Source organism: Oratosquilla oratoria, chromosome 15 (assembly GCF_046742065.1).
Source record: "Oratosquilla oratoria isolate Oo_2021 chromosome 15, ASM4674206v1, whole genome shotgun sequence".
Taxonomy (NCBI): domain Eukaryota; kingdom Metazoa; phylum Arthropoda; class Malacostraca; order Stomatopoda; family Squillidae; genus Oratosquilla; species Oratosquilla oratoria.
In genome coordinates, this window is record NC_134791.1 from 66,827,445 (window position 1) to 66,855,219 (window position 27,775).

General features: G+C 38.9%; 1 protein-coding gene across 9 annotated transcripts in view; it reads left to right on the forward strand.

The window, feature by feature from the left end:
* LOC143033486 (protein FAM135A) overlaps positions 1–27,775 on the forward strand; it is a 1,114,982-nt gene that overhangs the window by 16,131 nt on the left and 1,071,076 nt on the right. Inside the window, exon 1 of one of the 9 annotated variants that reach the window (XM_076198977.1) lies at positions 20,534–20,703. The exons of the other annotated variants lie outside the window; for them this stretch is intronic. The gene's annotated coding sequence lies outside the window, so the exon portion shown is untranslated. Of the gene's footprint in view, positions 1–20,533; positions 20,704–27,775 lie in introns of those variants that run through there. 9 annotated transcript variants of the gene reach the window in all.

Below are 27,775 nucleotides of genomic sequence, written 5' to 3' on the forward strand. Positions count from 1 at the left end.
ATGCTCGTGGTATCCCGTCTTTGTATCTCATTTTATCTAAACTATTTTTGAATTCATGTATTGTTTTTGCACACACTACTTTCTCCTCTAACTTGTTCCAACTGTCTATTACTCTGTGAGGAAAGCTGTTCATTTTCAGATCTCTTCTATAGCTGAAAATAGATTTTCTTTCCATGTCCTCTTGTATTTCTATCATCCCATTTTATTAGATCCTCTCTATCAATAATATCTATGCCTTTCATGATTCTGTAAATAGCTATCAAATCTCGTCTCCCTCTTCTTTGCTCTAGTGTCTGAAGCTCAAGTTTTGCTAGTCTCTCTTCATATGATAGTTTTGAGAGTGTTGGTGCCAATTTTGTAATTGCTCTTTGTATTCTTTCAATTTTTTTTTATACATTTTTTTGTACTTGGTGACCACATCGTTGCTGCATATTCCAATCTTGGTCTTATCAGAGTGATTAGTATTTTCTTCACCATTTCTTTATCCAGGTATGTAAATTCCACTTTGATTGTTCTTATTGAATTATAAGTTTCACCAAAAATCTTATTTATATGTTTCTCAGGTGACATATTATTCATAACAATGACTCCCAGGTCCTTCTCATTTTCAACTTTTTTTATACTTTCTTCTCCCAATTTATATGATCCTGTTATTCTGTTTTTGCTTTTTCCAAATTCCATTATACTACACTTTTTAGTATTGAACTCCATCTCCCACTTCCTACTCCATTCCCAGACTTTATTTAGATCACTCTGTAGTGATTCACAATCTTCTTCTGTGTTCACTTTTTTTAATAGTTTTGCATCATCTGCAAAGAAGCTCATATAACTTTCAATTTCTTCATCCATATCATTAATATATATAGCAAACATTATTGGGGCCAAAACTGTTCCTTGTGGAACACCACTTATTACTTCATCCCAATTTGAGTGTTTGTCTCTTATCACTACTTTCATTTTTCTTTCTTGCAAAAAGTCTTCCATCCATTTAACCAGTTTGCCCTGTATTCCTCCTTCAGTTTCTAATTTCTTAAGCAACTTCTTGTGTGGTACTTTGTCAAAAGCTTTTTTTAGGTCTAGAAATGCACAATCAGCCCATCTATCTCTTGTATTATATCTATTAGCCTTGAATAGAAACATATTAAATTGGTGACGCATGATCGTCCTTGTCTGAATCCAAATTGCCTTGGATTTAGCACATTGTTTTTTTTTTTTCTAAATATTTTACCCATCTACTTTTGACAATTCTTTCACAAAGTTTTGCTATTGTACTTGTTAGAGAGACTGGTCTATAGTTGGTAGGGTCTTCTTTATTTCCCCCTTTATATATAGGTACTATATTTGCTTTTTTCCAATCTTCTGGAACTTTTCCTTCTTTCAAGGAACTGTTTATTATGCTATGTATTTTGTCTGCCATTTCTTTCCTGCATTCTTTCAAAATCCAGTTTGCTATTTCATCTGGTCCATGCGATTTTCTGACATCAAGATTACTCAAAAGTGTTTCATTATTTCATTCTTTGTTACTTCTATTTCTTTCACAGGTGGACTTTCTCTTCCCATTCGATCTCTTCAGGTTGTATGTTCTCCCTTGTAAACACTGATTTAAAATGCTTGTTCATAATTTCCACCATTTCTATTTCCTCTGTGTATTCAACTCCTTGTCTTAATTTCTCCAGATCTTGTTTGTTTTTCAGTTTGTTGTTTACAAATCTGTAAAATAGTTTTGGTTGATCTTTACATTTTTCTATGACATCTTTTTCATATTTTCTCTTTTCCTCTCTGCACACTTGTACATATTCATTTCTATAACAAGTATATATTTTCCATTTTTCAGGTCTTTTGTCTTTCTTCCATTTGGCCCAAGCTTTATCTCTTTTGTCTTTTAACTCCCTACAACTTTTGCTGTACCAGCACTTTACACATTCTTTTTCTTGTTTTTGTCTTGGGACATACTTTTCCACTCCTTTTATCAATTTTTGTCAAAATATTCCATTTCTCTTCTACTGTTGTTTCTTCTTTGTATATTCCTTCCCAGTTTTCTTTTTTAAAGAATTATTTTATTTTATCAAAGTTTGTTTTTTCATACATCATTCTTCCTTTTCAATATTGTTAATTTCTTTTCATGTATTTCTCCTCATTTAGTTCCAGTTCAATCAATATGTGGTCACTTTTACTTATTGGTGTTTTATATTTAATCTTTTCCACTATTCTAGGTTCAGATGTGATTATTAGGTCTAGTCTCAATGGTTCTTCTTCATTTCTATACCTAGTGTTCTCCTATATCCACTGTGTCAATGTATGGTCAATAATCATCTCGAGTAGAACATTTCCCCATGAGCCTTCTCCACCCTTTACTGTCATCTCTTCCCAGCAGACTTCTTTGCAATTAAAGTTGCCCATCATAACTATTCATTATTTCATTCTTTGTTACTTCTATTTCTTTCATAGGGGTGACTTTCTCTTTCCATTCGATCTCTTCAGGTTGTATGTTCTCCCTTGTAAACACTGATTTAAAATGATTGTTCATAATTTCCGCCATTTCTATTTCCTCTGTGTATTCAACTCCTTGTCTTAATTTCTCCAAATCTTGTTTGTTTTTCAGTTTGTTTACAAATCTGTAAAATAATTTTGGTTGATCTTTACATTTTTCTGTGACTAGACCTAATAATCACATCTGAACCTAGAATAGTGGAAAAGATTAAATATAAAACAGCCCTGGCCACAGGCTCTACGCAGGTGGCACCGATCCCCAAGAGGAGCTACAACTGCCTTGAGGAGTACCACAATCCTTTTTCTCAACATGCAATATTACGTTTTTTCTGCTTTGAGGGGTGATTTCCTGGCGATCGCCCCTCTTCTACTTTTAGCCGGAGAAGTAGAGAGCAATCCTGGGCCCACCACAAAATATACATGCCCAACATGCTCTAAACCCATTACCTTGAGCAGACAGACAAAGGGCTCAGTTCAGTGCAATATGTGCAAAAACTGGGCCCACCTCACTTGTACAACACTTGCTGACACAAACCAATACACAAACACTTGGACATGTTCTACCTGCCCTCCAGTAACCCCACTCCCACCTCCCCAACCACAGCCAGCACCCTTACCCACTCCCAATTTCCCTTTGCCCTTATCCCCAATCAGTCCCCTTCCTTTGTCCCCAATCTCTCCTTTCCCCCCCCTCTAACCCAGATCCTATACCTTCCCCATTAACACCACAACCTCAACCCCAAACGGCAACATACAACACATACAGAACACACAACATCAACATATTACAACACAACATTAACGGTATAAACACGAAAAAACATGAACTCGAACACTTTCTTAAACAACACAACATACACATTGCAATTATACAAGAAACAAAACTAAGACACTCACACACAAAACACCATCATTTCATAATTACACCACCATCAGACAAGACCGGACCGACGGCAGTGGCGGTGGACTCATCACCCTGATCCACCACTCCATCTGTTTTGTGGACACAAGTGCCACAACCAAAATTCTCCTCTCTACCACAGATAACACTACAGAAATCCAATCCATTCGAATCCGCACAGGCAACAAATCAACACAGACAATAGTTAACATGTACATTCCCCCCCCAATCATCCCCCACAGTTCCAAACACCTTCAAGCCTCAATTTAGCCAACTAGCCTCAGTCCCCAACCTGATCATGGGTGGTGACTTCAACGCCAAGTCGTCTGCCTGGTATGTCAACAACCCTGACACAGACAGAGGGCTTGATATACAGACTCAGTTTGACTCATTGACTATCATGAACAACACATATAATCATACACATATCCCACACCAAGCCCTATACACTTCCTCCTCTCCTGATATCACCTTCTGCTCCCCCTGCCTAACCCCAACAACATCATGGAGAGTGGTCGGAACCCTTGGTTCTGACCACCTTCCAATCATCATCACCACCAAAACAAGATGCACCCCAGTTGGCCACAGACACACATACACCAATTACAAGAGAGCTAACTGGGAAGCTTTTACTGAAGAGACAGAACAACATTTTGAAACGCTTAACAGTACACCAATCACAAACATAAACAATGCTGTGCACACTTTTAATACAATCATACAAAATGCAGACAAGAGATACATCCCTAGAGGCAACAGAAAATCACACAACCCCAACTTCACACCAGAAATCCAAGGCCTCATCAGACAACGAGACACGCTTAAACACAATACCCCTACACCTATCCCTCAAAACATAGCAGACCAAATACAAACACTAAACACTGTGATTGCCAATAAAATACACAAACAAAAAACACAAAACTGGCAAAACTTTATCAATACACTTGATCACAAAACAAACACCAGCAAATTGTACAAAACACTCAACAGCATTACACTATCCAACAGTAACACAACACGCTCTCACGCAGCAATAATCACAATAACAGACAATCTACCCTCAAACAGACAACAAGCAAACACACTTATAAATTATTTTGCACAGACAAGCCATCTCACCTCTCACCCTGACAACCGACGCACTATTCGACTTAAGAAAGACTTTCCTACAGACTCAGACTATACACCCTTCATAGACAGTCAGACAAAACTCATAATACATAGTCTCAAGCACTCATCTGCCTGTGGCCCTGATAACATAAGTAACATCCACCTAAAACACATTGGACCACAAGGTATACACGCACTCACAAACATTGCAAACTACAGCTATTCACACAACACTATACCCGACATCTGGAAGCATGGTAAAATAATCACCATTCCAAAACCAAACAAAGACCCAGCAATCCCAACATCGCACCGCCCAATCACACTTCTCTGCACCCCCTAAAGTCATTGAACGCCTAATACTTAAACTTGTCACACCACATATTCCCCTTGCTGACTCACAACACGGTTTTAGGCCACTACACTCCACAAACACTCTTCTGATAAACCTCACACAAAGAATTTTAGATGGCATCAATTCAGATAGGCCCCACCACAGAACACTTCTTATAACATTAGACATTAGTAAAGCTTTTGATGTTATCCCCCGCCACAACCTAACAAATAAGATATATAACACAGACATGCACAATAACACCAAAAGATGGCTGGCCAATTATCTGGCAGGTAGGAATGCTTACGTGTCATATAATGGCCAATCATCGCATATCAGAAGCATTAAGAATGGAGTACCACAGGGCTCTGTTCTATCCCCCACACTCTTTAACCCCTTCCATACGGTGCCGCACACGTAGGCGTCATGAGGAGCAAGTGGATTCGCGACGCTGCCATATCGGCGTCTTGATTATATTTATTGTAGTTGCCCCTGTGTTTTTACATTCTCCCAAATGCGCCCTGAATCCCATTCTCTGTGGTTTTCAAAATTCGTGGGTGAAAGAGAGAACGATCGATATAAGCAGTGACCATATTTTATGATGCGAATATTATTACGTTACGTCATACGGCTGGCATTGGCTGCTGCCCGCGAGATTTAAGTCCCGTACTGAAGTGGTTAATCTATACATGCATACCTTACCCACACCAGACACCTCAGAAATACAAATCTCTTCATACGCAGATGACATAACAATCACATGCACACATCGTAACACAGACAAAGCTGCAGAAATAATCCAGCCATACCTTGATACACTCAACACATGGTTCATCACAAACAGACTCAAAATAGCTCCAACCAAATCTACAGCAACACTTCTCACCAACTGGACAAAAGAACACAAATACATACCTCATCTCTACATCAACAACACTCTAATACCACACACAAACACACTGAAAATTCTTGGTGTAACATACGATACATCCATGTCATTCAAACAACACATCACAAACATAAAAAACAAATGCACACCTAGACTTAATGCACTTAAGTCAATTGCTGGAACAACATTTGGACAAAACAAAGAAACTAATACAACAATATACAAACAATGCATACGCTCAGTGATGAATTATGCGAGTCCTGCATGGGCTCCTAATCTCAGTGAGACACACCACAACACCCTTCAAATCATACAAAACAAAGCCCTAAAAACAATTACAGGCTGCACAAATACAACACCTACAGACCATTTACACTAAGAAACAAAAGTCCTCAAAGTCAAGGACCACCTCGACATGAGAGGCACACAAACACTTGCCGCAGCCACCACAAACACATCACACCCGCTACACTACATAGCAGAACACCCACACACACCAAGAAACATTAAAACAACACCCAAAGACCTGTATCACACACAGATACTCTCTTCTCTTTCTCCACAACCACCAAATACCAGCCTCCGGAAACATATTCATAATCATATCACTCATCGCTCCATTAACACACTGAAAGACAACACACTGCTGCATGCCAGACCCCCTGATATCCACCCTTCTGAATCCTCTCTCCCACAAAAGGACACAGTCCACCTGGCCAGACTGCGGTGTGGCCACCACCCAGCACTTCTAAGCTACCAGAAGAGGCTGGATGACTGCATTGTGAATAGCTGCCCAGGATATAACACTTCACCCCATACCATACAACACATAATGGAAGACTGCATTATACACAATCATGCACGCAAACAACACAACATACACTCTATAAAGGATTTGTGGGAAAACCCAGTTTCGGCTATGGCATTCCTTGGGGAGACGGGACTGCTCGGACAGACAGTCTAGGGAACGACAACAACAACAACAACTATTCTTCCTCTATCTTCCATTGTCTTATTCAATGTTATCCTTGTGTCTTCTAACATACTTTTATGTTCACTCTCTTCCCACGAGGCTGTTTTTAGAGGCACATAATTTATCACGAACTTTCTGCTCTTCTTATCTCTGTCTTCCACTTCGATCATAATCATCTCTACTGTATTCTTTCCATATGTGACACACCTCACGTTTATATCCTTCTTAGTCAGGAACATAACTCCACCCCCTTATTTTGTCTCTGTTTCTAATCCAATAATTATATGCATCATGTCCTACACTGTTGGGTGGTAGTGGACCTTTTAATTTCGTTTCTACAATTCCCATTATGTCCGGTTCTTTTTCCTTCAGATAATCATTCAGCTCATTCAATCCTGTTATTAATCCATCTATATTTGTGTAAGACACTTTTAGTTTTCTGCCACTTCCATTGTATTCTGTTTCCCTTTTGTTTTGCTATAGTATGTCGTATTTCCTTACTTTAATATTCACTACTCTCCAATAGAATTTCTCTTTTTCTGACTGTTCTGTTCTCGTTTTTTTTTCCTTAGCTTCATGTCTTTTCATTTTTTCCTCCTCTCTTTCCTCTTTATTCATTTCTCTTTTTATCCATACCTTTTTATATTGTTCACTTGCTGCTAGTTTCCCTGTTTTTACTAAGATATTCTCTGCCGTCGTTTGTGACCTGAATTTAATCTTAATTGGTCTGGTCTTATCTGTACTATACTTTCCGAGTGTATACATCTCTTCAATTTGTTTCATGATTTCAGGTTCATCTTCCTGAACTAATTCTAGTAAACTGCTTACTTTTTCTTTTTCCTCATTCATTCTTGTGGTTCTATTTGGGTTATATTTCTCTTCCATTCCTAATATAATTATACATTTCTTTTTATCTGCTAAGTCTCTTACTATATTCTCCTTCTGTCTCATCACTTTAATAACTGAGTCTTCAGTTTGTTCTTTCACTTGCTGTTTAATTATGTCAGTAAATGCAACTCTACTGTTTTCTTGGATTTTTTTCCAACCCTGTGCTTCTTTTGCTATGGCCTCTTTATTGTCTTTATTATCCCTCTTTAATTCCTCATTCTCCTCTTTTACTTCTTTTTAACTGTCTTTTTAAATCTTCTATTTCTTTAGTTAAGTTTTTGTTCACCTTCTCTAGTTCTTCCAATTTTTCAACTCTCTGCGCAATCTTTGCTACGTTACCGAACCTCTTCTCCCAATGTTCGGTCATTTTTTCAAGTTTTTCCTCTAGTCTTGCTAATCGGGGGAGGTTGGTATTCTCCCCCCCCCTCATTAAATCCCTGGAAATTATTATCTTCACCTTCCATTGTGCTGCTCTTATCTATATTTCTAACCTTAACCCACTTCACTCAGGGCCAAAATCTCATGGGCAGCATTAGCTGCTAGACGTACGATGTTGCGTCATAATACTCGCATCATAAAAAATAGGTACCGCATATATCGATCGTTCTCTCTTTCACCCGTGAATTTTGATAACCATAGAAAATGTGATGAAGCCAGTTTAGAGAGTATGTCAGTTACGCAGGGACAACTACAATAAATATAATCAAGACGCCGATATGGCAGCCTCGCATATGCACTTGCTCCCCATGCCGCCTACATAGGCGGCACTGTATGGAAGGGGTTAATGCTTTTACTGATATTTTCGATTTCCCCAGTGTCGTCAGCTGACCTTTTTACATTTTTTCTGCTGTCAGGGGGAGCCCATTCGTCTCCCTCCTCATTTTCCTCCATTTCCCTCAGTAATCCCTCCCCTTCTCCCCTTTCATTACCTTCTTACTACACCACGAGTTTTCCCCTTCCCTACAAATACAATAAGGTACTTCCTCGTAGTTGAGATCCATAAAAAAATGCATTTTTTTCTGGAGTTCCAATCCACGCCGTGAATCCGACGAAAGTGTGTGTATTTACCTAGTTGTATTTTACGGGAATGGGAGCTATGCTTGTGGTGTCCCGTCTTCATATCTCATTTCATCTAAACTATTTTTAGATTCATGTATTGTTTTTGCACACACCACTTTCTCATCTAACTTGTTCCAACTGTCTATTACTCTGTGAGGAAAGTTGTTCTTTTTCAGATCTCTTCTATAGCTGTCTTTCTTGATTTTCTTTCCGTGCCCTCTTGTATTTCTGTCAGATTTTCTCTATCAATAATTTCTATGCCTTTCATGATTCTGTAAATAGCTATCAAATCTCCTCTCTTCTTTGCTCTAGTGTCTGTAGTTCAAGTTTTGCTAGTCTCTCTTCATATGATAGTTTTGAGAGTGTTGGTGCCAATTTTGTAATTGCTCTTTGTATTCTTTCAAGTTTTTTTATACATTTTTTTGTACTTGGTGATGTGTGTGTGTGTGTGTATTTACCTAGTTGTATTTTATGGGAAGGGGAGCTATGCTCGTGGTGTCCCGTTTTCGTATCTCATTTTATCTAAACTATTTTCAAATTCATGTATTGTTTTTGCACACACCACTTTCTCATCTAACTTGTTCCAACTGTCAATTACTCTGTGAGGAAAGCTGTTCCTTTTCAGGTCTCTTCTATAGCTGTCTTTTTTTATTTTCTTTCCATGTCCTCTTGTATTTCTGTCATCCTATTTTATCAGATTTTCTCTATCAATAATTTCTATGCCTTTCATGATTCTGTAAATAGCTATCAAGTCTCCTCTCTTCTTTGCTCTAGTGTCTGTAGTTCAAGTTTTGCTAGTCTCTCTTCATATGATAGTTTTGAGAGTGTTGGTGCCAATTTTGTAATTGCTCTTTGTATTCTTTCAATTTTTTTATACATTTTTTTGTACTTGGTGATGTGTGTGTGTGTGTGTGTATTTATTTACCTAGTTGTATTTACATACATATACCAAGGCTTTTTCCCTTTTACAAGGGGGGTTGCCAAAAAAGAAAAAGGCATAAAACCATTCCCACCCATTCCATCCCTAAATACAATCCACCCCCCTCCACCCTCCCTCATATCTTAGCACCTCCTGGATGACGGATCATCCCTGCACCTTGTCCATTGCCCTGGGTCAGAGGCAGTGTCGCAAGACACAGCACATCCATGGCAAGGCCACTTCATTAAATTGGCGACCCCCCCCCTCTCCGTCCCCCATGCAGAAAAGGAGAAGACAGGGAGGAATCCCTATGGGCTGCGTCAAATTTTTCTCACACATACTACCTCACCCCCCATCCCCCCACCCATTCCACCTCATGCATCACAGCATCATCCATATACAACCATTCTCCATTCACCCATCTTCTGTCCTCTCCCATCCTTCCTCAACAGACATTCTCCTCTTCCCCAAAGCCCCCTTCACCCCATCCATCCATCTCATCCTAGGACGTCCTTCCTCCACATCTGCCTTCCATACCTCTTTTACTAGTCTTTCTTCACTCATTCTTTCCATGTCTCCAAACCATCCTAATACTCTTTCATCAACCCTATCTCTCAACTCCCTTTCCTCCTATCCTGGAGCTGCAGCGTCTACGTCGTGGGACCACCCCCCAACCCCAAGAGTTGGGGGCCAAACGGCAGCAACCACCCCTGGCCACCGGCTCTACGCAGGTGGCACCGATCCCCAAGAGGAGCTACGCCTACCTTGGGGAGTACCACAATCCTTTTTCCCAACATGCAATATTACGTTTTTCTGCAACGAGGGGTGATTTTCCGGCGATCACCCCTCTTCTTCTACTTTTAGCTGGAGATGTAGAGAGCAATCCTGGGCCCACCACAAAATACACATGCCCAACATGCTCTAAACCCATTACTTCGAGCAGACAGACAAAGGGCCCACCTCACTTGTACAACACTTGCTGACACAAACCAATACACAAACACTTGGACATGTTCTCCCTGCCCTCCAGTAACCCCACTCCCACCTCCCCAACCACAGCCAGCACCCTCACCCACTCCCAATTTCCCTCTGCCCTTACCCCCGATTAGTACTCCCCTTCCTTTGTCCCCGATCTCTCCTTTTCCCCCCTCTGACCCAGATCCTACACCTTCCCCACTACCACCCCAACCTCAACCCCAAACGGCAACATACAACACATACAAAACACACAACATCAACATATTACAACACAACATTGACGGTATTAACACGAAAAAACATGAACTTGAACACTTTCTTAAACAACACAACATACACATTGCGATTTTACAAGAAACAAAATTAAGACACTCACACAAAACACCATCATTTCATAATTACACCATCAGACAAGACCGGACCGACGGCTATGGCGGTGGACTCATCACCCTGATCCACCACTCCATCTGTTTTGTGGACACAAGTGCCACAACCAAAATTCTCCTCCCTACCACAGATAACACAACAGAAATCCAATCCATTCGAATCCGCACAGGCAACAAATCAACACTGACAATAGTTAACATGTACATTCCCCCCCAATCATCCCCCACAGTTCCAGACACCTTCAGGCCTCATTTTAGCCAACTAGCCTCAATCCCCAACCTGATCATGGGTGGAGACTTCAACGCCAAGTCGTCTGCCTGGTATGTCGACAACCCTGACACAGACAGAGGGCTTGATATACAGACTCAGTTTGACTCATTGACTATCATGAACAACACACATAATCATACACATATCCCACACCAAGCCCTCTACACTCCCTCCTCTCCTGATATCACCTTTTGCTCCCCCTGCCTAACCCCAACAACATCATGGAGAGTGGTCGGAACCCTTGGTTCTGACCACCTTCCAATCATCATCACCACCAAAACAAGATGCACCCCAGTTGGCCACAGACACACTTACACCAATTACAAGAGAGCTAACTGGGAAGCTTTTATTGAAGAGACAGAACAACATTTTGAAACACTTAACAGTACACCAATCACAAACATAAACAATGCTGTGCACACTTTTAATACAATCATACAAAATGCAGACAAGAGATACATCCCTAGAGGCAACAGAAAATCACACAACCCCAACTTCACACCAGAAATCCAAAGCCTCATCAGACAATGTGACACACTTAAACACGGTACCCCCACACCTATCCCTCAAAACATAGCAGACCAAATACAAACACTAAACACTGTAATTGCCAATAAAATACATGAACAAAAAACACAAAACTGGCAAAACTTTATCAATACACTTGATCACAAAACAAACACCAGCAAATTGTACAAAACACTCAACAGCATTACACTATCCAACAGTAACACTACACGCTCTCACGCAGCAATAATCACAACAACAGATAATCTACCCTCAAACAGACAACAAGCAAACGCACTCATACGTCATTTTGCACAGACAAGCCATCTCACTTCTCACCCTGACGACCGACGCACCATTCGACGTAAGAAAGACTTTCCTACAGACTCAGACTATATACCCTTCATAGACAGTCAGACAAAACTCATAATACATAGTCTCAAGCACTCATCTGCCTGTGGCCCTGATAACATAAGCAACATCCACCTAAAACACATTGGACCACAAGGTATACACGCACTCACAAACATTGCAAACTACAGCTATTCACACAACACTATACCCGACATCTGGAAGCATGGTAAAATAATCACCATTCCAAAACCGAACAAAGACCCAACAATCCCAACATCGCACCGCCCAATCACACTTCTCTGCACCCCCTCTAAAGTCATTGAACGCCTAATACTTAAACTTGTCACACCACATATTCCCCTTGCTGACTCACAACACGGTTTTAGGCCACTTCACTCCACAAACACTCTTCTGACAAACCTCACACAAAGAATTTTAGATGGCATCAATTCAGATAGGCCCCACCAAAGAACACTTCTTATAACATTAGACATTAGTAAAGCTTTTGATGCTATCACCCGCCACAACCTAACAAATAAAATATATAACACAGACGTGCACAATAACACCAAAAGATGGCTGGCCAATTATCTGGCAGGTAGGAATGCTTACGTGTCATATAATGGCCAATCATCGCACATCAGAAACATTAAGAACGGAGTACCACAGGGCTCAGTTCTATCCCCCACACTATTTAATCTATACATGCATGACTTACCCACGCCAGACACCTCAGAAATACAAATCTCTTCCTACGCAGACGACATAACAATCACATGCACACATCGTAACACAGAGCTGCAGAAATAATCCAGCCATACCTTGACACACTCAACACATGGTTCATCACAAACAGACTCAAAATAGCTCCAACCAAATCTACAGCAACACTTCTCACAAACTGGACAAAAGAACACAAATACATACCTCATCTCTACATCAACAACACTCTAATACCACACACAAACACACCAAAAATTCTTGGTGTAATCCATGTCTTTCAAACAACACATCACAAACATAAAAAACAAATGCACACCCAGACTTAACGCACTTAAGTCAATCACTGGAACAACATTTGGACAAAACAAAGAAACTAATATAACAATATACAAACAATGCATACGCTCAGTGTTGAATTATGTGAGTTCTGCATGGGCTCCTAATCTCAGTGAGACACACCACAACACCCTTCAAATCATACAAAACAAAGCCCTAAAAACAATTACAGGCTGCACAAATACAACACCTACAGACCATTTACACCATAAAACAAAAGTCCTCAAAGTCAAGGACCACCTCGACATGAGAGGCACACAAACACTTGCCGCAGCCACCACAAACACATCCCACCCGCTACACTACAAAGCAGAACACCCACACACACCAAGAAACATTAAAACAACACCCAAAGACCTGTATCACGCACAGATACTCTCTTCTCTTCCTCCACAACCACCAAATACCAGCCTCCGGAAACATATTCATAATCATATCACTCACCGCTCCATTAACACACTGAAAGACAACACACTGCTGCATGCCAGACCCCCTGATACACCCTTCTGAATCCTCTCTCCCACGAAAGGACAGAGTCCATCTGGCCAGACTGCGGTGCGGTCACCACCCAGCACTTCTAAGCTACCAGAAGAGGCTGGATGACCGCATTGTGAACAGCTGCCCAGGATGTAACACTTCACCCCATACCATACAACACATAATGTAAGACTGCATTATACACAATCATGCACGCAAACAACACAACATACGCTCTATAAAGGATTTGTGGGAAAACCCAGTTTCGGCTATGGCATTCCTTGGGGAGACGGGACTGCTCGGACAGACAGTCTAGGGAACGACAAAAACAACAACAACAACTCCCATACCACCCTTGTTTTCCTCCTCACCTCCTCATTTCTCACTCTATCTAGCCTAGTAACCCCCATCATACTTCTCAGACACCTCATCTCAAGCACATTCAAACTCATTCTCTCTTCCTCTCTTATGTTCCATGTTTCTGCTCCATACAGTGCTGTTGCCACAATCACTCCTTCATACAGTCTCATCTTAGCATCCATACCCAAATGTCTATTCCTCATTACACTTTTTAATCCACCAAGGCATTTACTAGCTTCCCTAAATCTACATATTGTCTCCACCTCCACTCCACCCTTTCCTGCCACATTTGCACCCAAGTATCTAAAACTATCCACTTTCTCCAGTCGCTCTCCCTTAATGCTCACTTCCAGTGTGCTGCCACTTTCACCCCTTGTACATCTCATCACCTTACTTTTACCCACATTTATCTTCAATTTTCTTCTTTCACACACTCTCCCAAACTCTGTCACCAACTTCCTCAATGTCTCCTCTGATCCTGCTACAAGTGCAGTGTCGTCCGCAAACAACAGCTGGCTAACTTCCCACTTTTCTCCATTTTCTTTAACCATCTCCAATCCCTGACCCACTACCCTTGCATTTACCTCTCACACCACCCCATCCATGTATAAGTTGAACAGCCAGGGTGACATAACACATCCCTGAGGAAGTCCCACTTTTACCTTGAACCACTCACTCTCTCCATTTCTAATCCTGACACATGCTCTACTACTCTCGTAAAAACTCTTTACAGCTCCTAGAAGCTTTCCTCCTATCCTGTATATCTGCAAAACCTCCCACAGTGCCTTCCTGTCTACCCTGTCATAAGCCTTTTCCAGATCCATATAAGCCCAAAAAACATCCTTACCTTTTCCTACAGCTTTCTCACATATCTGTCTTACCACAAAAATCTGATCTACACAGCCTCTACCTGTCCTAAATCCACACTGTTCTTCACCAATTACTCCCTCTGTTCCTCTCCTAATCCTCTCAATCAAGATCCTCCCATAAGCCTTCCCAACTACACTTACAACCAGAGTTGTATTTACCTAGTTGTATTATATGGGAAGGGAGCTATGCTTGTGGTGACCCATCTTTGTATCTTTCAGCATCAAGTTTTTTCTTAAAATCTTGAATAGTATTTGCACACACTGTTTCTTTATCCAAGTTATTCTAGATATCCAGCACTCTTGTTTTTCCATTGCCATTCTTAGTAAATCATTTCTATCAAGGATTTTCATTCCTTTCATGATTCTGTAGATAGTAGATCACCTCTTTCTCATCTCTTTTCCAGTGTTGGTAGTTCCAATTTGGATAATCTTTGTTCATATGTTAATTTGGAAAGAGCTGGTGCCAAGTTTGTAGTTGCTCTCTGTATTCTTTTTAATTTCCTTATATTCTTTTTAGTACTGGGTGTCCATAGTATCACTGCATATTCCAGTTTTGGTATAATCAATGTAACTAATATTTTTTCAATCATTTCTTCATCCAAATAGTCAAATGTCACTTTCATTGACCTTACTTGTTTATATGTTTATCCAATGTCATGTCTTTGCTGATTATTACTCTAAGGTCTCTTTCCGAGTACACTTTTTTTATTTCTTCTTCACCAATTTTATAATTTTTTGAAATTCTGTTTTTACTTTTTCCAAACTCCATTATACTACATTTCTTGATATTGAAGTTCAATTCCCACTTTTGAGTTCATTTCCAGATTTTGTCCAGGTCTAATTTTAATGAATCACAGTCCTCCTCTGTTCTTACTTTAGTATTTTTGCATCATCTGCGAAGAAATTCATATAACACTCAACTCCTTCATCCATGTCATTTATATATATGGCAAACAAGATTGGAGCCAGCACCGACCCCTATGGGACACCACTTATCATTTCTTCCCACTTCGTGTGTGTGTGTGTGTATTTACCTAGTTGTATTTTACGGGAAGGGGAGCTATACTCATGGTGTCCCGTCTTCATATCTCGTTTTATCTAGACTGTTTTTGAATTCGTGTATCGTTTTTGCACACACCACATTTTCATCTAATTTGTTCCAAACGTCTATTACCCTGTTGGGAAAGCTGTTCTTTCTCAGGTCTTTTCTACAACTGTCTTTCTTGATTTTCTTTCCGTGTCCTCTTGTATCTCTACCATCCCAATTTATAGATCAAGTTTTGCTAGTCTCTCCTCATATGATAGTTCTGAGAGTGTTGGTGCCAATTTCATAATTGTTCTTTGTATTCTTTCAAGTTTTGTTGTTCTTGGTGACCTCGTCATTGCTGCATACTCCAATCTTGGTCTTATCAAAGTGACTCATTTTCTTCACCATTTCTTCATCTAGGTGTGTGCGTATTTACCTAGTTGTATTTTATGGGAAGAGAGCTATGCTCGTAGTGACCCGCTTTTGTGTCTTTCTATATCCAGTTTGTTCTTAAAATCTTGAATAGTTTTAGCACTCACTGTTTCCTCATTGAGTTTGTTCCTGATATCTATCACTCTTTGTGGGAAGCTATTCTTTTTTAGGTATCTTCTGTGACTTTCCTTCTTAACCACTTCACTCCGGACTTAAATCTCGCGGGCAGCAGCCAATGCCAGCCGTACGACGTGTCGTAATAATACTCGCATCATAAAATATAGTCACCGCTTAAGTTAAGTTAAGTTAAGTTTCTTCTCATGTGACTCATGTCCTCTTGTTTTTCTTCTGTCCCACTTTAGTTCATCTCTATCAAGAATTTCCATCCCTTTCATAATTCTGTAGAGGTTAGCAAATCACCTCTTTCTCTTCTTTGTTCCAGGGTTGGTAGATTCAGTTTATCCAATCTTTGTTCGTATGTCAAATTAGAGAGTGTTGGTGCCATCTTTGTTGTTAGTCTTTGAATTCTTTCTAGTTTCTTTGTTATTTTGAGAACTAGGTGTCCATAGTGTTGCAGCATATTCCAATTTTGGTCTTATCAGTGTGACTTATATTTTCTTTACCATTTCTTCATCCATGTAGTCAAAGGCTACTTGCATTGATCTTAAGTTAAAAGTTTCTGCGACTAATTTGTTGACATGTTTGTCTGGTGTCATGTCATTAGAGATAGTTACTCCTCAGTCCCTTTCAGAGTTAACTTTCTTAACTTCCTTTGTGCCAATTTTATCTTGACCTGATATTCTATTTTTGCTTTTTCGAAATTCCATTATGCTACATTTCTTAATGTTAATGTTCACTTCACACTTTTGACTCCATTTCTAGACTTTGTCCAGGTCTTCTTGAAAACATTTGCATTCTTCCTCTGTACTTACTCTCTTTAGTAGTTTTGCATCATCTGCAAAGAAGTTCATATAACCTTCCACACCTTTATCCATGTCATATATAAATAGCAAACATTATTGGAGCTGATACAGAGCCTTGTGGGACTCCACTTATCATATCTTCCCAATTTTCTCTAAATACCACCCTCATTTTTCTTCCGTTCAAAAAATCTTTCATCCATTCCAATAACTTTACTTTTATTCCATTTATTTAATTTTTCTTAGTAGCTATTTGTGTGGTACTTTGTCAAAAGCCAAGAAAGCACAGTCTGCCCATCCGTCTCCTCTATTATTTCTATTAATCTTGAGTAAAAGCATATTAAGTTTATGGTACATGATCTTTCAGTTCTAAAACCAAATTGTTTAGGATTTAGTATTTTGTTCTCTTCCAAGTGTTTAATCCATTTATTCCTAATAACTATTTTTTTTTTGCATATTTTTGCTACCATGCTTGTAAGGGATACCAGTCTATAGTTTGTTGGATTTTCTTTGTCTCCTTTGTATATTGGTAAAATATTTGCATTTTTTCAATCTTGTGGTACTTTTCCTTCTTTGAATGAGAAGTCAATTGTCTTGTGTATTTTGTCCATTAGTTCATCTATACACTCTCTCAATATCAAGTTTGCAATTCCATCTGGCCCTTGTGACTTTCTGATGTCAAGATCTTTTATTTGGTCCATTATTTCTTTTTGTGTCACTGTTTTTTCTTTATTTCGGGGGATCTTCCTTGCTGTCCTTCATCCCAAATTTGTAAGCTTTCAATTGTAAATAAAGACCTAAAATGCCTGATCATAACTTAAGCCATTTCCACATCATCTATATATTCTTTATTTCCTTCGCGCAGTTTCATGGTTTCATGTTTGTCTTTTAGTTTATCATTTACATATCTGTAAAATAGTTTAGGTTGGTCTTTGCATTTATCTATTATATCTTTTTCATAGTTTCTTTTTTCCTCCCTGCATATATCTACATATTCATTTCTCAGTTTGATGTATATTTGCCATTTGGTAATTTTTTTGTATTCCATCTTTTCCAGGCTTTGTCTCTTCTATCTTTACCCCCACTACACTTTTTGTTATACCAACACTTTGTGTAAACCCTTTTTTGCTTCTTTTTTGGTACATATTTATCTGTTCCCTCCTTGTATTTCTCTTTTAATATGTTCCATTGCTCTTCCATTTTTGTTTCTTCATTTGAAATTTTTTCCCATTTATCATTTTGAAAAAAAATTCTAAGTTTTACAAAGTCCATTTTGTTGTACATTAATCTTCCTTCTCTATGTTTCTAATTTTTTCTCGCATTTTGTTCTTTTAGTTTGAACTCTATTAGTATGTGGTCACTCTTTCCAATTGGTGTCTTGTAATTCATTTTATCCATGATTTGAGGCTCAGATGTGAATACAGTGAAAGCCCTTGTATCCAGCACCATTGGGACCATAGGCATACCGGATACTTGAAAATTCCGGATATTTGAAGGTTTAAGAAAATACACCTATATTCACTCACTTTATTCACTAACCTTATCAATTTACACCAACATCACAGCATCAACAGTCACCACTGAGCTCGTCATCTGATAAAACAACATTGTTTACACGAGTCAGTTGTACACTGGCATTCTGAATGGCCGCGTTCAGTGGCTGTGGCTGTGAGTCTGAATTTCGTGTACATCTGCTAATTTCTTAGCCTTACATCCTACTTTCATAAACTCCCTTATGTCCATCTGCCTACAACTCTTGCCTCTTTGTAACAAAAACTCATTCTGAATACAGTGAAGAGACATAACATCACGGGTGTTCATGTAAGTGCACTGTTCAGCAAACTTTACAAACACTGCTAGACCTTTTGCTGCATCTTTCCATGAAACTTTGGGCTCAGGGTCGTCCTCTTCTTCACTGTCTGCCTCTGTCATTTTCTCCTGCCTTTCCTGAACTACTGCATTGATAAGCTCCTCATCAGACAGTGTGAATGTTACTGCTTCACTTTTGTCAACATCCACCCACTCTTGTAGTGCCGCATCAGTTACGTTAAGTTTAGCACACTCACCCATCTCTTTTAACTCTGTCACCACAGCCTTTTTCCTGGCACATTGAAAACCTTCAAAGTCCTCATCCCCTTCCTCTTCGAACATTATCAGTGGATACAGTTTTCGCCAACATCGCATTAAAGTTTGTTGTTTGACATCCTGCCAAGCAAGGGAAGCCATAAAGATAGCGTCTTTTATGTTGAATTGTTTCTGGAAATCAGGGATAGAGCCATCATCATAATTTATAAGTTTACGCATGAAACTTTTTCTATAATTAATTTTAAAGTTCTGGATTACGCCCTGATCCATGGGTTGGATCAGGCTTGTAACATTTGGTGGTAGGTACACAACAAAAATGTTACCCACCACCAGTTCCTCAGCTGGTGGATGTGCCTTGCAGTTATCAAGCAACAACACTACTTTACTATCCTCTGGGAGTCCTTTCTTTTTCAAATTCTCTTTCACTGAGGGAACGAACACATGTTTAAACCAGTCTAAGAAAATATCTGAGTTCATCCAAGCGCTATGTTGTGCACGATAATCAACAGGCAAGTACGTGACGTTCTTAAAACACCTTGGCTTTCGGTACTTTCCTACCACACACAATTTAATTTTATGCGTTCCTGCCATATTTGCACAAACTAGCACAATCAGCCGATCCTTGCTATTCTTGAATCCTGTGGCAGGCCCCTCTGCCTCGCTTGCAAGTGTTGTTGTGGGAAGACAACGGTAGAAGAGGCCAGTCTCGTCCACGTTGTAGATCGTGTCCGGCGTCAGACCATGCTCGTTTACCAACTTAGCAAACCTATAAGAAAAAAAAAGACAAGAATAGAGAATAAGAGTAACAAAAGGAGAAAGAAAAGATAAGAGTTGACAAGAATAAGAAAAGAGAAAAAAAGATAAGAATAGAGAAACACTAACATCATCTTTTTTTCTAATAAAGGTAGACTATTAGAGAGAGAGAGAAAGAGAGAACGTATTTAGCCATCCTTACCTGTCGATAAACTCCTCAGCTAAAGGTAGATCAGCAGATTTTGCTTCACCAGAGATATCAAGCCGACGAATTCCATGGCGAGTCTTGAATCGGTGTAGCCAACCATCAGAGAACTGGCAGGATTCTGCTATCGACATCTTGCTAGCGAGTTCACGTCCCTTTTCTTGCAGCATGGGGCCTGTTAGAGATGCTCCTTCAGACCGTTTTAGGCAGAACCACTCATACAGCACTTTATCCAAGAGGTCCACATGCTTAAACTGCAGAGTGTGGCGTTGGATTGGGCCTTAATGTCGTATATCGTAGAAGAACCTATCCCGTATTCTTCCATGATTATTTTCCTGTTCTCTCCTTTCTCCAGATGTCTGCATATGTCCACTTTCTGCTTAACTGTAAGCACTACACGTTTTCGCTTATCAACTTTGGGCATGATGAAATTTCACTGGCAAGTGGCGAACACGTGAGTAGGAATGTAGCAGCAGTCCAGCAATACAAACACATCCGTGGCGTGAACGAAGTGGCGGCGGGAGACAAAGTGAGCGCCAGCCGCCATGCAGTATGGCTCACAGCGCACTCCTCTGGCGGCAGCGGGAGCAACTACAAAAAATATGCCGGATATTTGAAGTTGCCAGTAACTAGGGTGCCGGATACAAGGGCTCTCACTGTATTAAATCTAGTCTCGACAGTTCTTCATTGTTTCTATATCTGGTATTTTCCTTGACCCATTGAGTCAATGTATAATCAAAGGTCATATCCAGTAGTGTGTTGCCCCAGAGTTCGTCTCCACCTTTTACTGTGATTTCTTCCCAATTTATTTCCTTTGCGTTAAAGTCATCCATAATCACAATGTTTCCTCCATCTATCAGTAACTCAATGCATTCTTTGTCTTCCAGTAATTTGGAATGATCACTATCAGACCAAGCCTTTGTATTTGGGGGCACATATACTACTATAAATTTTCTACTTTTCATATTACTATTTACAACTTTAATCATAATCATTTCCACATTATCTTTTCCATCTGTTATCTTTGTCACATTTAAGCCCTTTCTAGTCAATTATGTGACTCCTCCTCCTGTTTATCAATTCAATTTTTTGCCCATTGGTTGTATAGACCTTGTCCCACCATACTTGATGATATAGGACCTTTCAATTTTGTCTCCACAATTGTCTCTTAACAGATAGTCATTTAGTTAATTTATTCCAGAAATCATACTGTCCATGTTTGTGTATGCCATTTTTAATTTTTTCTTTTCTTCTCTTTTCTTGGTTTGTTTCCTTTTTTCTCATGTACCATTTTCTCAGCCTTAGATCCAGTACTCTCCGAAAAACTAGTTTTTTTTAGTCTCTGTTCTCTCATTTTTTTCATTAGCTTCATTTCTTAGTGCCTTATCTTTCTCTATTTCCTCATTGCTCATTTACTTTCTTATCCACACATTTTTTAAATTTTCACTGTAAGCTAGTTTTGCCACTATCAATAGTATCTCTTCAGCTATCATTTGAGCCCTTAGTTTGATTTTCAATGGCCTATTGTGTTTTTCTCTAGAGTATGTGCCCATTGTATGCACCTCGTTGATTTCTTGAACTAATTCTTGGCCTTTGTCCTGAACCGCTTTCAGTATTTCCTTTGCAATTTCTTTCTCTTTGGTATTTGTATACATTGTGTTTTTCTTTGATAACATAAACCACAATGCATTTCTTTTTATCCACTGTGTCTCTCACCCAGTTTTCCTTTTCTTTAATTACTTTAATTACTGTTTCTTTTGCATTATCCTCTACATGCTGTTGTACTATTTTTTATTTTTTTATTTTCACGTTTCTGTTTCCACTGATTCTTCATTTCAAGGAGATCTGTCTCTTTGATTCTCCCACTTTTTTGGTCACTGCTTGTATTTGCTCTTTGACCTCTTTCTTCAGTTCTTCGTTTTTGCTTCTATCCTTGTTTTTCTTTCTTTTGTTTTCTCTTTTAATCATACTTAGTTCACTTTTTAGGTCATTCAACTCTGATTATTTCCTCATTAGTTTTACGTAGATTTGTCATCTCTTTGTGCATGGCTCTATAATCTATTCTTAGATCTATTAGTTCCTCTATCAAGTTGTTGATGTCTCGATTCCTTAGTACACTGCTTTCTGTATCCATAACTTTGACTATTGCTCCCCTTTCTCTTTGAAAACCCAAAATAATGTTGTTTTTCTACCTTTGAGTAGACTTCGGGGTGTTTAAACATGTCCTCTTTGGTATCACACCCAATCACCCAGTAGAGATTCCACTCTACTCATGTCCAATCTTCTCTTTGTTGGTTCATTAATTATTTTTTATTTTTTTCCCTCCATTTCGTGCTATACTATACTTTTCCAAAACTGGGTTTTACACCTTACCAGTCACTCGATTACATAGAACTCTCATTCTGGAAACAACAAGGCGTTTCCTTGATCCAAGCAACAAAAGTGCAAAGTCAGAGTGTGTGTGTATTTTACCTAGTTGTATTTTACAGGAAGGGGAGCTACGCTTGTGGTGCCCCGCCTTTGTATCTCGCAGTGTCTAGTTTGCTCTTAAATTCATGAATGGTTTTTGCACACACCATTTTTTCATTCAGTTTGTTCCAAGTGTCCACCACTCTATATGGAAAACTGTTTTTCTTCAGATCTCTTCTGGGAGGGAAATAGCTGTTGATCAGTCCAACATGTGATCCAAGACCATGGTGAATCGCATACATATCAAGAGAAAAAATAGTTACTTACAAAATATATTATCAGTTCATGTAAAGGTTAACTTAAAGGTCAACTGAGAAGGTTTTAGGTTTATTTTTTGTTATTTCATGCATGAAAATATAACTTAGAAGTTGGAATACTAAAGTGCACATTTCTAGCATTTTATGGTCTTGATTTTATCCAAATGGCATGATGTTAATAGTGCCTGATAGCAGATGAACTTTTCAATGTCATAGTTACGTTTTCCACCACTAGGGTAACTGATGATGTCAGTAGTGTTGTTTGCATTCTTGGACATGGCCACAAACATGTTGGGGATTTCACATCGAGTGAAGAAGATTTATCGGATTTGGATGCCCTCTTGTGTTCCAATGTGGGTATGGTACAAGGATACATGTACAAACCGATTCGGATATCCAAACAAGACTCAACTGATGAAGAACATGTATCCTTTTACCATACCAACGTTGGAACACGAGAGGGCATCCAAATCTGATAAATCTTCTTTACTCTATGTGAAATCCCCATCATGTTCATGGCCATGTCCAAGAATGTAAACAACACCACTGACGTTTTCAGTTACCCTAGTGGTGGAAAATGTAACTACAACATTGAAAAGTTCATCTGCTATCAGGGACTTTAAAGATCATGCTATTTGAATAAAATTAAGACTATAAAAGGCTAGAAATGTGCATTTTAGTGTTCTAACTTCTAATTTGTATTTTCATACACGAAATAAAAAATAAAGAAACCCAAAACCCTCTCATTTGACCTTTAAACCACATCATAGGTCTGTCAACTGTAAACTGAGAATTGGGAAAGTAAACTCTTCGTCTTAAAGTGGAAGGAAATGCCTATGAAGACACATCCACTCTAGTTGAAATAAAGAAAACTTTCCAATTCATTTTCATTAAAGAAAATTACTTTGTACAGAAGGGCAAGCATGGGACTCTTGTGTTTAAAGATAAGAAAGTGGAAATGAAGCTGGATATGAACTGCTGGAAACATTAGATGTGAGAAAAGTTCCAGGGTCTGACAGTATCTCAAATTGGATACATCAGGAATGCAGAGAGCTAATACCAGACAAGATTCATAACTTAGTTATGCATTCGTAAGAAGAAGGATAGTGCCAGAGAATTGGGAAAGGGCTGATGTGGTACTACATATATACCAAAAGGCCCTTTTCCCCTTATAAAGGGGATGACCAAACATGCACCCAACCTTCACCCATCCTATACCCATTTGTTTTCCCTTTTATCTTAGCTCCTTGTGGATGAAGGGTTTTCTCTGTCCCCCACCCGCTGCTTGAATCAGTAGCATTGCAGCAAGACAGCACCTCTACAGAAAGACCCAACAACCAAAATGCGTTTACCTCTTCCACTTCATTACATTGCAACTCACCCCCTCATACACTCAAGAAATTATAGAGCAGATAAGGAGAAAGCTCTTCAGGCAATGTTAATTTTTCACCCATTTACAACCACTTTCCTCTTACTCCTTTCCCAGCTGAACATAATTCTTTTTGTGATTCACCATGTTCTTGGATCATGTGTAGGACTTATGATCAACAGCTATTATCCTCCTGGATGAAAGCTCATATATGGCCTGATGTATGGATGATACTGAGACCTTACACACACATATCTCAAACTCCTTACCCACCAGAGTTGGAATGTCAGCTTGCAGTGCAGTGATGCTAGAAATTTTTAAGTCTAGGTGGGGCTTAAACTCAGATCACTGAATTAACAGTCTAGAATGGTACCACTGCACCATTGAGTCATGTACCTAAGGCTCCCTACACCCAATCCATGCATCCCATTCTTGGACTTCCCTTCAAATTCACTCCATCCACCTCTGCTTTTCTCACCTTTTCTTTGATAATCTTTCTTCACTCATTCTTTCCATATGCCCAGACCATCTCAGTACACTCATCCCTCGTTTTAACAGACAAAAAAGGGGGTCCATTGGTCCAGTGATGCTAATTGTCCACAGTTACTGGCACTAAGTCTGTAGTGGTGACTAATATCAACAATTATATTTTGAAAAAAAGAGGAATAATACAGCACAATACTTTTAATCAGGCATACCAACCAATTTGACAATGTAAACACCTTTGCATTGTAAGTATACATTATGATACAGTAAATTCAACATTTTGAGTTTAAAATCAGACTTTCTATGGATGGTGGAGAGGTGTTGTTGGTATGCCGTGATCATATAGTGGGGCTAAGAGATTTACTCTGAGTTACTGGAACTTTGTAGCTCCAATGATGTACTACCACTGGTGCTAGATTGTCCTGGTGGTGGTAATGTAAAAGAGGTAGAGGGTGTTGCTTCATCAGGTGATGGTGAGGGTGGATGTCAGGTAATGTTGCATCAGTTGATCAAGGAGTCAGAGCAGGCTTGATAAAAATATCCATACGGTGACGCCTACGTAGGCGTCATGAGGAGCAAGTGGGTATGCGAGGATGCCAATGTCGGCGTCTTGATTATATTTATTGTAGTTGTACCTGCATGACCCCCATACTCTGTAAACTAGCTTCATCATATTTTTTATGGTTATCAAAATTCAGGGGTGAAAGAGAGAACGATCGATACAGCGGTGACTTTATTTATTATAATACAAGTATTATGAAGCAACATCATACGTCTGGCAGCTAATGCTGCCCGTGAGATTTTGGCCCGGAGTGAAGGGGTTAAATGCTTCCCACTCTGATATTGTTCTTTAATTATAGCTTCTTGAATAATTCTGAGATTTCTATACTGAGCACTGATATCTCTATTTGTGGTGTGTTCTCCAGAGTGTAGCACAGTGTACATACACCTACATACCTCAGATAATTTTTTCAACATCACCAGCATCTCATCTTACTTGCCCCACTTTTTTTTTTTTTATTAACTCAAGCTTTTGTGCTACTGTTGAATTTACTCTTTTTCACTTTTCTTTATCTAGACATCATAGTTATAACAAATTATGTGCAAAATCACTTAAACACACTGACACATATGAAAGAGGGATAACCATGGAGGAATAACAAATATGTGTGGTTACAGGAATGTAACCAAAGTGGCAGCCCTGTTAAGTAGTGGTCAACTCATTAAGCAGTGACTTGTGTTCAGTGCTGCCACAACTCCATCTGTAGTATGTGGTATTAATGGATTGAGTCAGTTGCAGCAGATTTTGTCTGTTGCTTCTGATATCTGTTAAATAGAGGTCTGTTAAAATGAGGTATGACTATTGTGTGATCTGCCCCATCTGCCAGATTTTTCTATCCCCATTCTCTACCTAATGTTCAACAACTATGGAGACATTACACAACCCTGATGGAAACCCATCTTTAACACAAACTATTCACATACTCCATTCCCTACCTTAACACAAGTGGGCTGTCTCTCAATCAGTATTGTTTTGATGCTCACCAACAACATGATTATAGAGAGTACCATAAGGAATGTTCATCACATTGACAACAAAGCACAGGGGTTGGCCATCTCTTACTTGGAAGATAACTCAGGTTAGGTCCTTGTTGCTGTATTAATGAGATTCTTGACAAGCTCCAACTAGTTTATAGATGTTAATATTACATACTACTTGGGATTCTTGTTTCACAATCTGAAACCAAGAAATTAAAAGCTGTTACAGTAATAGTGAATGACAGGTTAATTAGGATGAATTAATTAAAATGTGTAGTCTGTTTACCTCCACTCGTTTGACCCAGTTACCCTATTTGTATTGTTATGACCATAACTATTATAGTCATTTGCTAATGTTATTAGTAATTTTTCCATATGTAGCTTATGATGTAACCTATTAACCTGAGCCATTTGAGTAGAATTGATTGTATAGTTTGATCATGGTTATCCTGTTTCCTAATACCTACAACATTAAATCTATGGCAATTCTTTGAAAAGATAGACATAGAAAGCTATTTTAAACTGAAACCATGGTGCATGTATTACACATTCATGTACAGTATCCCCCCGCTATTCGCGGGGGTTACATTCCTTCCCCTCCTGCGAATCCTGAAAACCCGCGAATTATTGATGCAGTTTTAAAATGCCTATGTATGATATCATATATGCTAAAATATGCTTCCCAAACACATTCTAAAGACAGTCTTACTCATTAATATAGTAATAATTACATATAACACACCAAAAATTTGAATTCAAACAATCACTTTGAAAACCCACGCGCGACTGAGAGAGAGAGCTGTTTAGCCTCTCACGCATGAAGATGCTTGTGACATCACATCGTCTACAGCCAATCAGCAGGAAGGAGAAACGAAAGCTCGTAACTGACATTGTTATTTTAAAATTATTTACCAGTTATACTGTATCATCTCTCTTTTCTAATTTTTTATTCTGTATCTACTGACATTGTTATTTTAAAGTTACTTACCAGTTATATTGTATCATCTCTCTTTTCTAATTTTTTATTTTATATTTCCTGACATTGTTATTCTAAAATTATTTACCAGTTATAGCGTATCATCTCTCTTTTCTAATTTTTTTTTTATATTAGCTGACATTGTTATTTTAAAATCATTTATCAGTTAGGGTAAATGTGAGTGTTTTTCTGCTAAAAAAAAATGGCTTAAGAAATTCACGAAATTGCCAAAATTATGAAAAAAAACTTTGAGAGCAAAATCTGCCAGTATGCGGGGCCGCGAACGGTGAACTGCGAATGAGTGAGGGTATACTGTATTACACGTATTACTCATGTATTATACCTTCAAGAAATACTACCTAACTGAATATGCAAACAATCCCTAGAAATGAGTCTTGCAGAGAAACCCTTACACCAAGTTCAAACAATA